The sequence below is a fragment of the Chlamydotis macqueenii genome, chromosome 8 (genome assembly GCF_036417535.1).
Source record: "Chlamydotis macqueenii isolate bChlMac1 chromosome 8, bChlMac1.mat, whole genome shotgun sequence".
In the NCBI taxonomy this organism is placed as follows: domain Eukaryota; kingdom Metazoa; phylum Chordata; class Aves; order Otidiformes; family Otididae; genus Chlamydotis; species Chlamydotis macqueenii.
Window position 1 is genome coordinate 8821975 of NC_141563.1, and position 19688 is coordinate 8841662.

General features: G+C 36.0%; 1 long non-coding RNA gene across 1 annotated transcript; it reads right to left on the reverse strand.

The window, feature by feature from the left end:
- Positions 1–2304: 2304 nt before the first annotated feature.
- Positions 2305–16404, reverse strand: LOC147599914 (uncharacterized). The gene is made up of 4 exons (XR_015259140.1): positions 16272–16404; positions 13981–14103; positions 6501–6587; positions 2305–2461 (listed from the first exon to the last, which is right to left on the reverse strand). It is a non-coding gene; the product is annotated as an uncharacterized LOC147599914 (long non-coding RNA).
- Between the last annotated feature and the right edge of the window lie 3284 nt (positions 16405–19688).

The window sequence follows — 19688 nt, forward strand, 5'->3', positions numbered from 1 at the left end:
TCAACCAGTTATATATCCCAGTTTATACTTATATATCATTGCCTCTGCATTGCAGGGTACTCTCTCCCTCTTTCCCTGAACTTCATTCCCAAATGCGTTCTACCCTTTCTGCCCTCAGATGTATAATTTTATGCTACATCTGACAGCCTAAAGACTCCCTTGAGCCCCTGCGTAACAGATAGATCGCCATCATCATTCTCCTGAACACCAATAAGTGTATATTTTGCACATATTGCGGCAATCAGAGGCTTGAATTATATTATTTTTAGTAGACTGGTCTTTTAATAGCCTGTTATGTAAAGAAATTATGGAGGTGACTGTGCTAAAAAGTGTCTGAGAATTCCTGCTGTGGATTGCCAATTCAAAATCCTCTAAGCACTCATGAACATAGTATTATCTCTTCACCCTATTCAATTTTCTACCTGAATATTTACTGAATACTAAATGCATATCCAAGTCAGTGCTCATGAACGTAAAGGAAAAAGCAGGACATAATCCAAGCTTTTTACTCCTTGTCATTAGATTACTACATGACAGAGACAGCTGTAAAACTCAGCTGAGGATTGTGTTAATATAAATTGCATATATTCTTTTAATTTATGTGCTCCTATAAATATACACAAAATTTCCAATAGATTTTGGGGCACTTTGCATTAGAAACACACGGATATTAGATACTTGAAACTGTTATTCTCTTTCTTGGTATTTTGGATTGCCAGTGAGATAAATTTATAGTAAAGGTGGGCTCTTCATTACAGAAATATAATTTTTCCTTGGTTTCATAATAGAATCCTGTCAATTTTCCCAAGCTTTCCTTGACAGAATATATAGCTGGAATGCACCATAATTAGTAAAAATAATAATTCCTTGCTGCAGGTGAAAAAGCCAGATTTCTGTGTGTATGCGTAATTACATTAATGATGATTCTTTAGCATTGTTAGATCTTAGGTAAAATATTCTAAATGTACCTATTAAAACAATCTAACCTAAAACACTTGTGGCTTGAAGGGTCAGAGATATTTCTGCGGTCACTTCTCCTAAATGAATTACCCTCTGCTGTTATTTTCCAGATTAAATTGTGTTTGAGACAAGGAAACACAGCAGTGGGATTTGCACTGTAAGCAGAGACTTCGTACACATACCAAGTAGAAAACTCAAGCAAATAAAACAGACACTAATCAAACTTTATAAAAACATTTTTTAGCCTTCCTAATTTTCTCATTGAAAAAGGTTTTATAAAGTTTATTTCCAAGAAAGGAAATTTCCTTTTCATCCTTCTTTACCTTTTTGTTCTTTTCCCTCAAGCCAGTATATTGATAGAGCATATTTCAGAGACATCAAATTTTACTGCTGGTATCTGAGATCTCATACCAAAGGATTAGTAAGAAAAAAGAAAACAGCAGCTAAAAAGGCAGTAGATAGATAGATAGATAGATATTTGCTAAACCATTATTCTTCACCCTGTAAACTGAATCTGAAATAGCTTTGCCCATGAGTATTAGCAAAATAGCTTGAGGGACATAGGAGGTGTTGCTTCAGCTCTTTACCTCCGAATTCAATTTATCTTCTGCAATATCCATCTCATCTCATTTTATTATGCTTTGTAGGATATTTACAATTACCTTGATTCCTCCTATCATAAACTGGATGAAGAATATTTCTCTGTACCTTTAACAGAGTGGCTCACAAAGTGAAGGCTATGGAATAAAAATAAGTGTGATATAATTAGGTTTGCTATTTTAATGAAAAACCTGTCAAACTCATAACTTGAAACTCTCATTTAGTAAATCCACCCTCAAATTGTTTTCTCTCTTGGTAATTTTTCTGATTCTAGTCCTACTCTGTTGACTGAAGAAAGTTTCTGTCTCTGAGACTTTTACTGTGCTCCCTGAGTTGTGGTGTCTTGGTGTAGGCTGGTGTCAATGGCATGTGCTGAGGAACGTCACTGTTTTATACTGGCTAATAAGCAGCTCTTTAGTTTAATGACTTCTAAAACTCTCCTCTTCTTTTTTTGCAGTTATTTGGCATTCTTCAGTGTACCTTGAGTGTACAGGATAATGTGCCTTTCACTTGACTGTACATCCTATATCAATCTGCGTAGTAAAAACATGTATTGCACAAATATCTGAACAGGTTTATTTCTGAGTCTTATCTGAAACCAAACAGAGTAATGAAACACCTTGGGATGCCAGTTGGTTTAGGTGGCTGATTTACAACGTCTTCCTCTGTAATATTAATTTGTACATCTAAATTATATACTTCCACATACATCTACACTTCTGTATACGTATTGTATATGTTCATATCCACAGCTGAATAGGAATGTTTTGTACATTACTGCATTTCCTTCTGCATTGCATACTAACGCTTTTTGTCAGCTCTCCTACCGCTCATATCACCATCACCAGTGCCATTTAATCTATAAGATGTCTGGAACTTGGAAATTATCTTCATAATACACCTGTGGAAAGAACATATCAGTTATGTTAGAAACAAATGTTTAAAATTTTAGTGCTTGCAGCACAAGCTACTCATTTACTGCTTCATTTCCCCGTTATACTGAGGAATTCAACATAAGCCAAATTCTAACTTGAAGAGTAAAGTACTTGCTGTGAAAGAATATAAAAAAGTCTCTCAAATGTAACAAAGACTATATGACACTATATGGTAAAGACTATATAGCTGGGCTGATTACGTATCTGCCTCTCTAATACTACTTGCTATAGCTTTCTCATAGTATTCCTGAAGCAGTAGAAGGCCTGCAGTTAAAAAGCAAATGTGTTAAACTGGGAATCTTGGTTCTGGACAAAAAGGAAATAAAGCTTGTATGTGAGGCCAGGAACTTATTATTGGTATAACTGAAACCTTAACAGGAATTTGTATTGGACCAGTTCTATTAAAAAAAAAAAAAAAGGAAGAAAGGAAGAAATAAAGAAATAAAGAAAGAACAAAAGAAAGAAAGGCAGAACAAAAGAAAGTAAGAAAGAACAAAAGAAAAAGAAAGAAAAAGGAAGGAAGGAAGAAAGAAAAAGAAAGAGAAAAATGAGAAAGAAATAAAGAAAGAGAAAGGAAGGAAGAAAGAAAGAGAACAGGAAAGAAGTGAGGAAGGAAGGAAGGAAAAAAGAAAAAGGAAGAAGAAAGGGAGAAAGAAAAAAAAATAAAGAAAGAAGAAAGGAAATAGTAATGCAAAAGAAGTGTAAACAATAATGATGCAGTTGAAATTGCTGAACATACTTCCTAATCTCTCCCTCTTTTTCCCTAATGCTATCTATGCTTATTCTAACACTGCACCTCTGTGTCCTAAGACTGATAACCTCTGATTGGCAGATGGACAAGTGTTACAAGTTGTCAGCATCCTCAGATCCTTCAGTGCTGGTCTGTGTCCCGTTTTTAATCACACCATCCCTCTGCTCCTCTGCATACCATCCTGTGTTCCCACTTTCAGTGCTCCCTCAATTATACTGTGTTTATATTCCTCTACACTACAGCACTATGTTGGTCATAAATATTCTGTTCAACACAGAATAACTATTTTTCACTACTATCTACTTAGAAAATTGTGGTTCTACCAAAGAAACATAAGCAAAATAAGGAAGGTGGAGCTACATAGTTGTTAAGAAACATTGCTGTCAGCTCAGCACATTGAAATCAAGCTCCATGAAAATTAGAACACGTTCAGACAAAGCAAGCCAGACAAGCTTCAGTTCAGAGTCCTTGGAAAATCAGTAAAAAATCTGTGGTTTCTTATTGCCAGGGACAATACAACTGACTTGACTACAGGGTACAGATATGGCCAGGAAACAGAAGCAGGGATGAGAGAGTTAAGGAGTCATAATCCTTGGACATGCAGGAATGTGCTGAATGTAGGAGCAGATACATAAATAGTCAATGTTACGACTTCTCAGTGGAAATGACACATCTCGTTGGGTGATTACACAATAAAATCTACAGAAAATGTGTGTTCCAGGAAATAGATATTAGCAGTACAATGGAACTGGAAAAACTAATTGGATGCATATGTGCATGTGTGGGGTTTTTTTTTATTTTCAGGTTTCTATTTATATCTTTCCATCAAGCTGGAAGATATTTCTCTCTTTTAATACAATCTTCTGTGATTAGTGCTGCAGGAATAAACTGGTATTTGCAACACCTCTGATTTCATATGTGTAATGGTCTGTTGCTAGAAGGTTGAATGATTACACTATTAAACATTTAGGTCTCCATTCATTTCCAGTATTAGAAGGACACTTTTTTTTTTTTTTCCACAGTCTAGCTAAGAAATATTGGGTGATCTGCACTTGGGAAGAGAAGACAACTTACTAATTATAATTGTTTTTAAAAAATTCCATTTCACCGAACAGGTGACCTGCTTATTAAACATTTCTCTGTTGATTTGAAAAATAGCCATGATCATTTAAGCATGATTACACAGAGCTATTTTCCACACTTTGTTTTCCATAACTGGTGCTTATAAAGGCTAAGAAAAATTAAGGAAGACCATTACCAAGACAAGATGAAGAGACTGAGTAAATAGCTCTATACACCAAAGAGTTAAAATACTTTTGATTGAGTATTCCACAATATATTTGCAATCTGATAAATGGGGGTGGGCGAGAGGAATTGATTTTTGAGAAACCACATACGTATACGTGCACTGTGAATACTCTCTCAGGAGTTAGCTAGTACATGTTACAAAAAAAAATATCCAATATTGGAGGAGAAATCTTAAAATACCACAGAAATAGTATTCTTTTATTAAGTGGACTCTTACAGTGGTGTACGTATGTAGAAAGGTAACTCTTCTAAACAAGTAAAGTGTGGGTAGCCTGACAGTCCACTTGCAAATTATGTGTAGACGATATGCTGTTCAGCACATTTGTTAGAGAGTCTGACACAAATTGTGTTATTGACACTGTTTTAGTGCTGAGTGCTAGTTATTAGCTATAGTCTAGCATTAATTAGTGGGTTTTTTCTTCAGGTGCTGCATTTTGCACTATGGAAACGTTAGCACTACAACTGATAAACAGCTCCTGAATGGAGCAGAAAGTCTTATACCAAGTTTCAGCAGCTGCAGTATGTTGTCATTGCCTCTTGTTATTTTAGCCATGAAAGTTTCCATTTCATCACCTCTGGGTGATGAAAGACGAGATATTTTTCATTCCTCCTTAGTATTCATTTTCTGAAACAACAATCTGAATACTACCATTAAACTACCTGGTGCAGCACCAACTGTTTCACATTTTTGTACAGTCACAATGAAAGCTTTCAAAGAGGGGTCAGCTCTTGGAAAATCAAAAAATAAGAGGATATACACACAGTTATTCAGAAATTAGCATCTATTTCTAATTCTGAATGTGTTCTTTTGACTTTCCTTTCAGCAAAAGACTGAAGTTAAAATGCTTGCCTCATTTCAGTATTCTTTTTTTTTCCTTTTTTTTTTTTAGATTAACATGTTAAATACAAATATGGTTCTGATTCCTTTCAAGGGTGCTTTATTATTTTGACAGAGCTGAAGGAGTATCTTGGATAAGCAGCAGCAAAGCCCTACTGGGTACGTGTTCAACAGAGCAAACGGCTTAAACTCCAGCACAACAGACAACAACCTGCTGCCTGACATGGCTGCGGCAAATGTGTGTCAAAATGGATGCGACACAGACAATCAGATGTTTAGCTGGATTTTTTTTTTTTCCTTTGGAAATCCAGCTCACAAAAGAAGTTAGGATGACAGTGTTAAGGTAATACAGGGGTCACATCTGGGCTTTTTTTTTCCTTTCCAAACACGAACAGGTCTATTTCTGTTTTACTGTGAAAGTGAACTCCTACATCATTGACCTGAGTTCCTGACTTGGGCTTCTTCTGGTGTAAAGATTGCAAGCTTACACAATTCCAGGGTCCCTATTCAGTTTGAAGCTTGTACGAGGTATTTTGGGCCTTTCCTTTCCAAAATGAAGCTTTGAAAAAGGTACCATTCCTCACAGTATACACAGACCTATTTAATATCGGCTCATGCACTGCTACTTTGTGAGAGGCTGGGAATAAAGCTATATAGTGTAAAGGACGACATACTACCTGAAAGTGATACTTACTCAATCACATTCCATTGTTGCTTTATATCGCTGCAATGAAAAAGCTTATTGTATCTTTTCACCGTCCCAAATTAGACTTGAATTAGAGATAAGGCAAATTCTTTGAAATATAAAATATATAAGCATAGGAGAAAGAAGCAGCTTGATGTAGTTGGCTAATGTCTTTCTGAATAGCGTAACTTGTATGTGCATGGAAAACCTACCTTGTATTTTTACGTTGTACATTCTTCCCCATCTTGAGAATATGAATCAGACATCTTAATGACAGTCACTCATCTAAACCTAGTATTACGGCAGGATAGACAGCAAAAATGTTGGAGGAAGAAAATGTGCTGCAGATGAAATGACCTAATAGCCAGAGCAATTGCGCTGCAATGTGAGGAGTGTGCAAAGCAGTTTGCTTACTATACAGACCTGGAAACATCATGTCATGTTGTGCTGTGCATCCTCACTCATTGTTTTCGGAACAAAGAATGGAATAACCAGCCACCATCATGATGTCTGGGAAAAAGCAGATGAGGTCAATTTAATAGAGATGTTATTCTTCTGCACGTTCCAATGACTGAACTCTATTTATTTGTTGTAAAATGTCAGTAAGATTTTTTTGAAAGTGATGTGAAATCTAATTTACATTACTTCATTTTTGCAACAAATGCATTTGGGAAATCAAGATGAAATTGTTAAGATTTAATTTTTTTTTTTGTATTACTAATGATAAATATGGATACTCTTTAAAATATTACAGAAAAGAAGTACCTTTTACTACCAGTTTAATTCTACAAATTATAAGATGTGGTCTAGTCTTGTAGATGTTTTCATTTATTGATCAAAGTCCCTTTTTCTTAGGACCTACAACAACAAAACAAGAAATATCTTCAAGAAGGGAATTGCTTCATATCCCAACTTGTCGTTGAAGAAACAGATTTGATGCTGGCATGACTGATTTTTAAACCCAAAACTGAGAGAGAAAAGGAAATATTAAAATCAAAGATAGAAAAGCATTTTAAAGAAATGTCGAGCTTTCAAACAACATAGCTTGCTATGCCACAGGAAACATCATAGGGAAAAAATGCTGTAAATGGAGAGTGGGTGATCATCCGAAACTGCCTGTCATATGATCTCTCATTTGAACATACCATGAGGGAAAGAATAACATGTTCTAGCCATACAATTGTGTTATTAGTATCACATGGGTACCTGTCTGTCAGGAGCTATCTGAGAAAATTGGCATTTTAAAACAAATAGCAAGGCAGGTTAAAGATAAGGGTGCAGCAAAGTGATGTTGGTTATTTTCCAGAAACTTATTATTGAGGGGAAAAAAAAAAAAAAAAGTACACATTCTGAATATGAATTTCTGCCAGCAATCGTAGCAGATAAATACTGGATAGGCACCAAATGATTTCCAGCTAGGAAAAGTAATGCTGCCTACTGAGAGGAAAATTTCCTTTTAGCTCATCAGACTGAGCTACTCCTTACAGCCTTCCAAGGATGTCCTCAAACCTCAGCTGAAGGGATGTGCAAAATCTTCAGATAGCAAGTCCGGTCACTAGATGGCAGAATCTTCTAATTAGTTAAGCGTGATTTGTTATTTAACCACGTCCGGGAGCCAACCTGTTTCTCAGTGATGAGAGCAGTGCAGCAAGTCGTTCTGATCTTCAGTTGCACAGTGGACCACACATCTTTGCTATTGAATCCAGTCACCAGATTTTCCCATTGAGTAGTTTTTTCCAGCTATCCGTTCAAGGGAGGCAAATATTTTCTATTATGTAAATTGCTTTCAAGCAAGCACAGAGTAATTCTGGCTTATATTTCCAAATGGCTTGCTAGGGGTTCAGAGGCCAAATTTTAAGTCTTTGTACAAATCTTCCTACAAGGGACACTCAAGTTTGTTTGGTAGTGTTTGACCTGGTAGCTTACAGCACTCATACAATTCTAAGGTGGGCAGTAAGGGAATCTCACAAAAATTTGAAATCCATAATATTCTTTTATTCAAGCTGGGACTTTACAGTATGGATGGGCACATAGGCAATGTGACAATGTGTGCACGTTGTAGCTGCATGTGTGTGTCTATGACATATATTCCTAGATATATATGAATAAACATATTAGTTAATGAATTAGAGCACTATGGTGTATTGAGAAAACCAAGAGCTCAGGCCAGCTTTAAACTTTAAAACAAAACATTCTGAGATTAATTTATTAACACCACACTTTGTTTTAATGGTTAGTCCTCATTAATCAACAGCACTTACTCTTATGTATTGGGTAGGATGTCCTGCATGTTTGCAGTCCCTTCTGCTTACCTTGTTCTTTGTCTTGCAACTGTGTGTTTTCTGGATGCTTCTTATGTGCACCCACAGACACATTGGCTGCTTTAGTTGTTACATTACTCACGTAGCTATTTGAAATATTTATACATTATGTCTGGCTTGCCATAACAGTTACAAAATACTTGTATAGTGTTACCGGTTATACTGTTTGTAATATTTGGCTTCAAGGCAAAGTAGTACTAATTATATTCTAATTGATGATCTTCTAGTTTATATGTGGCCTCTGCTTTTGCTGCATGCAGCATAGTGTTTGAAAATTATTGCATAGAAGCCCATCAGTGCAGAACAATTCCAACTTATTCTAAAATAAAGATGAATATTCACAAAATATTCTTAGATTAATATCATCTAGTGCTTGTTCAGATCCCTGTGTTTTGGCTGATGTCATTAGCTGCAGGATAAGGATCTGCAAACTTTGGTTACTGAAATTATGCCGATATACTCTGGACCACAGTAGTGGATAGATGCAATTATAATACCTATTTTCTGGGGTTGCATGAATATAGATAATTGGATAATATGGCATACTATTATAGATATTGAATATTGTATTTTGGACAGTATAACACTCCAGTTCTGCTATCTTTATTGACTGAAACATTGGCAAGTCTCATTACTTTTATCACAAGTTTTCAAATCTAGTGTTTTATTCTTAAGTCTCCAAATACTAGGTTAGATGCTTATGTGAAAGACTAATTTATTTTTAAAATAAAAATAAGAATGTCCAAGTTCATGGTTCTGAAAACAAATCTGAAAGGAAATACAAACTTCCCCAAGACTCCCTAAATCTTATTTTGGTTCCTTCAGTACCTGGAACTGGCCATGGAAGTTTGTTGAGTGCCCATCTGTCATTCTCCATCCTGTCAGTTGGTCTTTGAATCACAACAAAAGTAAATGCAAGGGGGAACGTATCCATCAGCATAGAAGTTTTCCCTCTCTTAACTGTACTTTGCCTTGGATGCCTTTTCAGCTAACAGTTATGAGAATTGTATGTCTTATGGGTTTGTTTGTCATGATAAGCAAGGCATAAAGTATCTCAGGCAATACCTCACTTCTTCAGAGATTGCCTTAGTCAAGAACTTAAGTCAATATAAGGTGTTGCCTTTGGACATATGTCTTCCTACTCCAACATTAATTAGATAAAAAGGATAAATAAAACTTGTTTAATGTTTTTTTTTTAGAGAGCAGAATTAACAACTTGAAGACCAGTAAAGCTATGTGGATCAATGAGGATCATGGAGTAAAGCCTACCCCAGAGCATCACAAAGTTACGTGAGACCTTGTCTACATCTGTCCAGCTCTAACTGGCTATATCAATCTAGTAATTGCTTCTAGAGAAGTAACAGATTAATTTGCTGATTTAACAGTTTCCATATTCATTATATTTGTTGCACATTTGCAGACCAGAAGGTGATGGAAAACCCAGTGACAACTGCTAATTGGCCTTGGATATGGAGAATATCAAGGAGATTGGCCTGGTTATGTGATTAGCAAGGCTATTGGTGGCATATGCAGACAGTCTGCTATAGGAACTCATAAAAAGCGAAAATGCGAGTACCTCTGAGCGAAACACATCTGTGGGCATCCAACACCACATTGGATGGCAGAATGGCTAAGCTTCTGATGGAAAAGCTACACATGGAAGTTGAGCCATACATCCAGAACCCCAGACATGGGGGTCAAAGTGACTGTCCTCTTCACCTGAGATCATGGTGCTGGTCTGGCATGGGTGTGAAGTGTGTATATACTGCAGAACAGAGGTCTTCAATCAGAAATCACTGTCAATGTGCTATATCCATCCTGCTCAGAAAATAAATTTGAGATTCTATATAAAAGTTGTGTGATTTTGCTCTTGCATCCACTCGACTCCTCATTTCCCTGTGACAAACTGCCACTCTAATGTGACAAAAAATGCTTAAGTGAAAGAACAGAAAATCTCCAAGTACTTGTATTTTTCCATGATTTTAAAGAATTGTACCTATAATGTGACTTGGCTAATGTAGAATTCAACTCCTGTAGTGTACTAGCAGGCATGTATTGCAGAAGCCTCTTCAGCTAAATAAAGTGGAGGTTTCCAGGCAACAAAGAATTTAGCAAAATCACATCCAAAGCAAGTGCATGAGATGCCTACATTTACTTTAAATAAAACCCTTATCCATCAGAGGAATGCATTGTTTATAAAAAATGATCATAGATCTCATTCTAAAACACTGTTATTTGAACAATATCAAAACATTTCCTTCCATAAAAGGTTTCTGTATTAACTTCAGATTGAACTTGCAGGAAAACATTGTAGTATTTGAATATTTAATATTCTAAAATTTGTTAAGTTAGTATTTTTCATTTATCACTTTAGAGAAGACACTAAGTTGACTGGGTATCACAAAGTGGAAAGCAAATCTGAAAAATTAGGACTACTGCAGCCCAAAGTTATAGCAGTAAGAAATGTAAGTTTCCAAACACAGACACAAACAAAAGTGAAATGACTTTACTATGCCATGCACTCAACTATGGTGGCAGATTAAGTTCAGGGTGTCCTTATTGTTTAGTTTAAGAAACTGGTAGGAGAGCTTTGAAAATGTGCGTAACAAAATATCTGGATGTCAATTCACTTATGGCTGGTGATGTAAATGCAACCAGAAGAAATTTATTAGTCAATAAGATCAAAAAACCTGACCGTGGAGAGGAGACAATGAAGCAAGGTAGAGAAGGTGGCCTCGGTAAGGTGAAGATAACTGAAGTAACAGCAGTTGATATATCTTTTCTTTCCTGCCATGATCCGAATGCTTCACTGAAGCTAACTTGGGAAAAAAAAAAAAAAGAAGAAGAAAAAAAAAAAAAACGAAGGGAAAAGTTTGCACTGGCCAGCATGCAGGGATACTGAAGATTCCTAATCTCCTGGGTATAGCTCTACATTGCTAAAAATTGAGATTTAGGGGCTAGTGAGATCTGCAGACAGAACAACTTTTTATTTTCCTCTTAGAGTGCAGACAAAATGGTGAGATTAAGGTTTTTCCCATCTTCACAGAAAAAGAAAATATCTTCTTCCTTTCATCATTTTTGTTAGTCATTTAAAAAACATTTATGGGAAATAAGCCAACAAGTGAAAGATTACTATGTGTATATACAATTTATTGTATCTTCTGGAACACATTATTGCCTCCTGAATTGTTGAATAAGAAAAAAGAAAGAAGAAGAAAAAAAGAAAGAAGAAGAAGAAAAAAATCGAGAAATATAAGGAAAAACACAGTCTGCTTTAAGATATTAGAAAGGAATAAATTGAACAGCCCCTGGTTATGAAAAAAAAAAAATTACAGGTTTTGCAATGCTCTTACAGTCCTGCCAGAGAAGCAAAAATTCCTCTCTGTACCAAAAAGCTCAGAAGGGGCTCAGCACCTTGCTAAAGCAGCTATAAAACAGCAGCAAACTGAAGCTGCGCAGGCCTCTGGGGAACACGCATCCACTCAGTTTGTTGCAATTTGGCAATTACTTCTGCGGCCAAACAGTTTGTTACTAGGGATGTAGAAAAGTGCTTTTTCAGGAAGCAGGAAATTAGATATGCAGGAGTAGCGTTGCCAGCGATACTCTGGGAGAACTGGGAGCACGGGCTTTGCCACTGTGACAGATGATTCCCTTGCTCTTTCAGGCGATGTAACAAAATATTTTGGCAGGTTAGGTTCACATAAACATATTGCTAACGACACACAAAGACACAGGGTCTAGCTGAGGAAACGCTGGTGCTTTAATTTGGTCGTTTCCAAAATGCAAAACCCGATACTGGCCACTGGAGGGCTCAAACACATCTTTAGGGATGTTATCACAGCCCACGGGCCGTGCTTGGCCACCGAGCGAGGATGAGACCTGGATATCGTTACACAACCAGGAGTGAATATCTGAGGACCTAAATATCAAGTGTTGTGGCTAGTGAGATGTAATTATGAGGTGGATATGAAGTCGTCCTGAAATTTAATTTGCATATTCCTCTCTCCTTCTGCAAAAGAGTGCTCGCAGAAGGAGGATCTTCTGTTCCTAATGGCCACCATTGTTATGCTCAGTGCTTTAGACATAAAATATTCTTTCTTAGACAATTTACAATAAATATCTTTTCCTTTATACAAAGACCGAATCTGTAAAAGTAAAAATGAAGGCAATTAGGTAGTAATTTTACTATTTTCACATTGCAGCAGGTTAAAGCATAGTAATCAGAGAAGTGTGATTTCTGCAAAACCAGATGATTGCAAATTAATATTTTATTTATTTATTTTTGAAGGATTGTCAGAAAGTTATGACAAACTCTGGATAAAGAGGGAGGGGTTAATTAACTAGACTTATGACATGAAGGAGATATGTCTTATCTAACTTCTAAAATAATATCTCATGTATTTTTACATGAAAAGAAGTGCGAGGTCCTCACAGATTTTTCTGGGAAGTACTGTCACCTGCAGGTTATTATTCATCTTTAAAAAGCAGCACTCCAGATAAGTGTTGGATGAAGTTAAACAAGACCATTTAGAAAGCACATTGACAGTATCAGTTAATGATTTTCTAAACTACTGAGGCTGGTGATATCTTCGGTGCAGAACTAGGTTATATTTAACACTGTGGAAGCTGGAAGGCCCTAACTCAGATAGGAATCCACTATGTCAAAAAATACATGAATATGTAGTGTTAGAGGGATGAAACTCTCCATGCTGAGATGAAATTTTAAATGGATGCCATTTTAACCAAAAAGGAGATAAAATGGAGTGCAATTATCATTATTTTTCAGGTAAGTAAAAGAGGTACACGTTAAGATTCACAGTATGCACACACGATGTTTTCAAAGGGAACAGATTTTTGAGTGAAACTAGGACAATGAATTCCTGTTAAAATATCATGAAGGGTGCCAGAATTGACGGATCTTCTGAAAGTCTGATCCACAGTAAAACACTAAAAATCCATTAACATGTGCCTGTTTTTAAGTACATGTTTACCGGTTTGGCTGGGTCGAGCTGGAGCATCCAGCTGAAAGAGCTGAGCACACAAATAGATTCTCAAACACTTCCTTGATGTTGTCAGAAGCACTAACGGATGGATTTCCATTTCCCTTTGCCCTCTTGGAGCAGAAACTGATTCCAGGTGGTCCATCTCCCCCTGCCTTCTGTGGCACATTCCCAACACTCTCTTAAACCCACTCCAGCCCGGACAAGTCAGGATTTTTACAGCAAACTTGTAAAGCACCAATTCCAAGCCTGCATTTTCTTTTTTCTTTAATTTTCTTTCTATTCACATTCGAACTTTAATTATTAATTTCATCGTCAATTGTTAAGTGATTTTTATTAGTGTACTTTTATAAATACATGCTTATATGTAAAATAGATATATAAATCTACATCATATGTACAAATACAAATATTTTATATTTGTACATATTTATAACCATAGTCATATATAAATATGGGTATGTAAAGAGAGAAAAGAGATGTTCAAGAGTCCTCTCTATGTGAGGCTCTTGAGGGACTTCTGGGCTAAAGAAGGTGGCAGGGCTTCAGCAGCTAAGGAGTACTAGGGAGTTTTGCAAATACCTGGAGTACAGTCCAGGCAAATAGCAGGGCTGGGACAAACAATGGCTGCCTTGGGGTCGTCATCATCCTCTGTCTGCTTCATTTTCATGTTACTAAGGCTCCTTCTCAGTCTTTCATTTGTGCCTGCAGCCAACAATGAAAGTCAGGAAAAAATTAATTAAATGAGATGTTTAACAGACTTATATACTTCTTATTCCAATTAGAAACTAATTGGCCAGAAACTTCTTTCCAAAGCAAGATCAAACATGCTGGGTACTACATGCACGAAATCCATTCAATCAACATGACTGACAAAGAACCAAGGTGTTCCTTACCATACCAATCACACACCTACACCCCCCAAACCAATCTGTGCAAAGAAACAAACAGGAAAAAAAAAACCCAAAAAAAAACCCCCAAACCCCAACCAGAATTTAGCTATATAAAATATGGCAAAGGATTAATCTGATAGGAATCTTTCTGAAAACAAACAAAACTATCAATAGCAAAATGTCAATTCTTCAACAACAAGTTATAAAGGAAGGAAAAATAGAAAAGGTCTTCAGGAATGAGTTTATTTAAATTATTATGTGGCTAAAAATTGTAGTAAGATGAGTAAAAATGGCTAAGTTTTTTACCCTGTATTTTATTGGTCATGTATCATGAAGTTCCTGATTGTTACAGCTTTCCATAAATCAGGTTAAAGAAAAAGTCCCAGTTTGATAATCTTCCCGTTTCACTATCAAACTTGAATTGTATAATTTCCTACACCATATGTACATGAAACGTTACCTTGAAGTGTATCACTAAATCAAAGTTGATACATAATTAAAACAAGTATTAACAACTGCTGCCACATAACTCAGACTATTACATTCTTTCCCAGAAAGAAAATAAAAGTCATGTCATGCGTTGTTTATTCTTGAAAGTGAAAAATTTATTATACTCACATTCTTCACTTGTAATAGATTTCAGAGCAAATCACTGCATTTTCATCTCAATTTTCTAGTACTCTTCAGTGGAAAATGCTGGAAACTGAAGTTCCATATGTATTACTAATAAAAGTAATATAAATATCTTGAGGCATTTTTACTAGTCCTGTTTAGAGGCGTAGTACTTTTTTGGAGTTTTAGTGCGTATGCCAGATTATGCCCGGTTTAGAAACAACTTAAAGTAGATAAATAAAGTTCCATGCTTCTATCAAAAAAATTGTTTCTGGCTTAAGCAACTACCCTGCCTTGTAATTTCAGAACTAAGATAGTGAGAAAATAATACCTTTAATTTTCATGTACAGAAACCTTGTACCATTCACTGTCTATTAGGTAATTCTTTGGTTTTACATTCATTATAAAAACACATCACATTAAAAAGAATGCCTACACTCTCCTCCAAAAAAACCAGGATTTCTTTCTTTCTTTCTCTTTTTTTTTTAATCTCATAAAGTTTAATTAGGGTATTTATTCCTGAGGATTTTACCTTGCAATTTTAGAATACATTGCAAAAACATGGGCTATTAGTAGTGTTGTATTTACTAATAAAATTTCATACTGGCTTTTGATTTTCTGCTGAGACCACTTTTTAGGACAGTGGAGTGAGGAACCAGAACAGTAGTTTTTCAGGTCTGTCATTCTCAGTTTGTGATTATACTTCTGGGAAAATGAGAGAATGCTGAAAAATGATCTTGATTTTGCACAGAATTCATTCCCATATAAACCAATTCTTTTGAAATGTGAAGATGAGTAGTTTCCTGTCAGGGGATGAGGAAGAAATTCTCTATTTCTGAAAGGAATTTCTACTGAACTGTGGATCCATTAAGCCTCACCAAAGCACAAGCTTTTGTATCTCTGATCATTTTGGACCTAGGTTCTCATTACAAACTTCAAGTTTTCTTGTTGAGTTAGGTTTTTAAAATGTTATTTAATATATTTAATAATTATATTTATCATACTTCACTGCCTACTTTGTTTAAAAAACAAATAACCATTTCTTGAAATATATCCATGTGAACAGCCTTCTGGCCATCCTACACTTACAAGTGTCACATGTTCAAGTTAAAAAGGCAGTTTGCAGCAAGAAGTGTGAACATATAAGATCTTCCAAAAGCTAAATGAAGATTGTTCTGCTACTGCTATTCACAAACATTTTTTTTTTTAAATGCAGAGGCAGTACTCAAGCACAAAATGAGAACTTAAGACCTGTCAGGTAACAAATGAATGCTTAAATGCTCTAAGAGGTAAGGCTGTTTTCTCTGAGTTAAACCATCATCTTCCGTCTGTATTCACAGCAGTCAAATTAAAGAAAAGAGCACTTACCCTATCCACAGGCCAAGAACATCTTGTGTTTAAGCTCAGTGAAATCCATGCTGACCTTGACTAATGGGCTTTATCCTGTCATAAAATACAAAATTAGAATGAGAAAAATGAAAGTCAGAGCAGCAATTTCTCCAAGTCAGAAAAACTCTGACTGAAACTCCTAAAAAAGCCTTGTATTGATGTCCTCCAGTGTTTGAAATAAAAGAAAAAAAGATGTGCAGAAGGGGCTGAATTTTAAATGGATTATATGAAAGACATTCTAGCTCTCTTAAAGCCATGCAAATGCAAAAATGCCAAACAATTAGGGCTTAGAAAAAAGCAGCAGTGAAATCTATGTGCATGCCAGCATCTTACTAGTGCAGAAGTGGTAGGAGAATTTAAAGACATGAAAAAACAATATCTACCTCTCTTCTAGATATTTGTTTATAGCAGCTTTAGAGGTTTTAGATCTTTCTATTCTATTAGCATCATAGAAGCTATACAGAGCTGGTACAAATGGAAACGGAGAGGGAAAGCACGAGGTTAAATAAACATTTGTGTATAAAGACTTTGATGGAATTTATTTCTTTCACTGTTAATTTGCCTTCCTTTGCAACCTGGATGACTGTTCCCCAATTAAGCATATTAAACTAGAACAGTCTTTTTTAAGTCTTTGATAAAACAGGCAGAGTCCTAACCCCAGGCTGCAGATACCGAGTGGGCAACAGTTGTCTTTGTATCTTTTCTCAGGTTGCAGGATGTATGACATTTAAGTTATAACTCTGATATAAGGATGATTTTGAGGTTTGTGCTATAGTTACAACTGTGGTCCCTGTACAGAAATAACACCCTTAGTTACCAGTTCCCTGGGTGGTCCAGGGACTTCCCAGCAAGTCTCTGCATAGATGGCACCACGGGCTGATTTGAGACAACCAATAGATTTGAGAGCATGGACAGCTTTGAGACAACCTTTTTGAGACAAAGTGGTTGAATGATCTCCTGCCACCTTCACAACAAAGCGTTTGATCAAATGTCCCAGGATGGCTCCAGGTGGGACTTTCAGATAGTCTCAGAAGTTCTCCTGCCAGATCCTGTACTACAGGGGTCGACTGATAAGCAATGTTTGTATAGAATCATAGAACCATAGAATGGTTTGGGTTGGAAGGAACCTTCAAAGGTCATCTAGTCCAACGCCCCTATGCTTAAATATGTTGATTTTCACCCTGGATGAAGAGTTGCACAAACTCAGTGAGTCCTCCAGCCAGTTCCAGCTGTAGAATTCACCATGCCGAAAAAAATTAGATAATGTTTTTGTCAGTCAGTAGGAACCTTTATTTGTGCTCACACACTCTTTTCTCCTATTGCAATCTGAACAGGTTTTTAATTTTATTTTTTTTGGAAGTTGTAGCAAAACAATTCACACATTTTATATTCTTGAAAAACTAGGAGTTAGCATATCTTCAGGTAAGCCATTCAATTGATTCTAAGTGTTTAAAGCAAAAACATGGTATCTGGTAAATATTCTGATAGCTTCACTTTGCAAGAAATATGATACTGAAAGCATTTTGGATTACTTGCAAATGTATTATATGTTATTTCAGTCAATGCTGAAGATGACTATAACAACTTCTTATATTCACCCTCATTAGAAACTCAGCTACATTCTGTAAATCAGAGCATGATAGACATATTCTTTTGAAATCAAAAGATTGTTTTTACACTGAAAATCACAACATCATTTTTCCCCATTTAATATTATTTCTAAAAATTTTCTGTTCCAGGTAGCCCACTGATCAGGCTTTTCCCTCAGCAGACTACTTAAAACACAGTACAGAAATTAACAATATTTTCAGCTAAAAAAATAAATAAATCCATAATTGAAGGTTCTCCCAAATATACAGTTATACAGAGGAAACAGGTACCTTAACAGACAATTTCTTGTGAAATTTTTCATCAACAAACAAAAAGTGCAGACTAAAAATTAATCACGTACTTAAGAGCAAAATCGTGACAAAAGAAACTGAAGTGGATCTAATTTTACAAGGATTTGTCAGTTAAAAACATCAACCCAAGTTTACTGAAAGACTTCTGAATTAAGAGCTTGAATGCTTAAGTCAGATAGCATACCTTTTCTGTCTATGTCTTCAGCAACTTCAAGAGGAACACGGCACTCGAAATTATGGATGCAAAATGAAGACAAATAAAGGGAGGAAATAAGGTATCTTTGCCTCAAAATGCAGCATAGTGTCAACTCAGCCAGATGAAAACTAGAAATGAAGTGAAGTGCTAGAAGAGATAGGACATGGTGCTACTGATATAAAATGAGTAAAAGAAAGCACAAGGGTACACATCATTTATCATCCATTATTAATAGAAGATATCAACTTACAATAATTAATTTATCTAAGAAAGTACCTTCAGGAACCATTTAACATAAAGCCTCAGAGGAAATTCTTGTATTTTTGTGAACGTATGTGCATAGATACTCATAACATCACCTCAATTCTGTTGGCTTGCAGGATAGATCAGTCTTCAGACTCAGTTTGCTATTCTCAAATAAATTAAAATTTTAAATAAGCCTGCAAACAATTTCCTGGTTTTCAGTCTTAAAGTCCAAAGATCCAGCATGATGAAATTTCCACAGGAATGCAGAGGCATCTGTACAGAAACTAATAAACTAATACAAAAAACAAATGCTGAAGCCCAACACAAAGCCTTCATTCTTGCTCTGCCTGCTTTCCACATACAACCCAAAGATGTTTCTGACACACCTAATCCCATGATGATTTGAATATGCAAGATCTTGTCTTCTTTGTATCTGTGTAGCACTGGTGCTTCCTTGCTGTGAAGGCTACCTGAGACAATTCTCTGAGTTTAGACTTTATGGAGGATTTTTACTCCCTACCTAGCTTAACTGAAATGCAATTCCTTCCATTTGCTTTCCTTTGGATCAACGCTAGTCACAGGTTTCACAGCTACTCTGTACACCTCAAAACCACAGAAACTGTTCAGCTTGGAATATGCAGAGCAGAAAGGCTGTTTTCGTGGCTTTAAACACAGTTTAACATGATACAGGTGCTGCACTCAGCTATTAATAGGTCTAAAATATTTCCAGTACTTTAGTGGACTACACGAAACAGGGAGATAGTTATGTGGCACCAGTGGGTTTTCTGCACTTTCTGCCCTCTATTTTTCCACAAATTTTGATGTGCTACTTTCTTCACATGAACAGAGCTCCCTTTTCAAAGCAGCAGCCGGTTGTCCTTTCATCCTCTCCTGCATTTGATACCATACAGTTTGCAGGCCAATAAAAGATGAGCCTGAAGTAGAGGATATGTCTGGCCTTGTTTATTACTGAATTTATCTTTTCTTGTTACTTTTGCGTTGAGCTTTCTCTTAAATAAAAGCACTGGGAGTGATCTGGAAAAATAAGACTTT